Source organism: Cucurbita pepo, unplaced genomic scaffold (assembly GCF_002806865.2).
Source record: "Cucurbita pepo subsp. pepo cultivar mu-cu-16 unplaced genomic scaffold, ASM280686v2 Cp4.1_scaffold000445, whole genome shotgun sequence".
NCBI classification, from domain to species: Eukaryota; Viridiplantae; Streptophyta; class Magnoliopsida; order Cucurbitales; family Cucurbitaceae; genus Cucurbita; species Cucurbita pepo.
In genome coordinates, this window is record NW_019646675.1 from 2,335 (window position 1) to 3,486 (window position 1,152).

The window sequence follows — 1,152 nt, forward strand, 5'->3', positions numbered from 1 at the left end:
TCCAAGTAGTTAAAAATTATCTTCCAAATAGTTAAAAATTATTATAGAATAAAAAATGTAATTAAATAAAAATAATATATGTATGGATGATTCCGTGGCCCAATGGACAAGGCGCCCGTCTACAAAACCATAGATTTTAGGTTTGATCTCTAGCAGAGTTGGTACATGACCCATAAAACTGGTTTATTAGTAGGGAAGTCTCAAAAAATTAATTGGGTGGACTATCTATTTATATTCAAGCATTTAATTAAGATTTTTTTTTTTTTGAAGGATTTGAAAATTATCTTCAAAATAGTTAAAAATTACTCGAGAGTAAGTAAAAATATTGTATGTATTGATGACTCTGTGGCCCAATGGATAAGGCGCTGGTCTACGAAACCAGAGATTCTGGGTTCGATCCCCAGCAGAGTCGATACATGACTCATAGAGCATTTTTAGAGCATAGCATATACGAAAACGTGCCTATCTATTTATATTCAAACATTTAATTAAGACTTACAAATCAATTTTTTTTTTTTTGAAAGATTTGAAAATTATCTTCAAATAGTTAAAACTTACTCGAGAATCAGTAAAAATAATATATGTATTGATGACTCTGTAGCCAAATGGATAAGGGCTTGCTTATGAAGCCTCTCGGTTTGATCTCCAGCAATGTCAGTACAATCTGGATTGGCTAGAACCAAAATTTCATAATCCCCATTTTACCACATAAATCATTCATTTATGCCAAATTATATTCTTTTTTAATGTTGGACGGCAATAAACGATTTCATGCTCCCTAAATAGAATAAATAAATGTCTGAAATCATTTTTTTTTTTCATGTTAGACGGCAATAAAAGATTTCATGCTCCCTAAATAAAATAAATGGGGTGGGTAATAAATGAGAAAATGGTAAATAAGAGTGCAATATTAACTACAGAAAAGACTTGACTCTACTTTTAGAGAGTTATCAATATTCTAGAACATTCACAAATCATCAAACCCAATGGCCAGTATTCAAATAGGAAGCTGGTAGCTCGCTGATTAGAGAGGATATTTCCAACGAATTTTCCAGAAAATTCTAACACCAATTCCCAACGATTCGGAGCTCTGAATGTCGCTTTAAGCTTCCCCTATAAAGTCTGAAGTTAGGGCAATAGGAACAAGAATCG

General features: G+C 32.1%; 1 non-coding gene across 1 annotated transcript; it reads left to right on the forward strand.

Annotated features, from left to right (window-relative positions):
* The first annotated feature begins 339 nt into the window (after window positions 1-339).
* TRNAR-ACG lies at window positions 340-412 on the forward strand. The gene has a single exon. It is a non-coding gene; the product is annotated as a tRNA-Arg (tRNA).
* The last annotated feature ends 740 nt before the right edge of the window (window positions 413-1,152 follow it).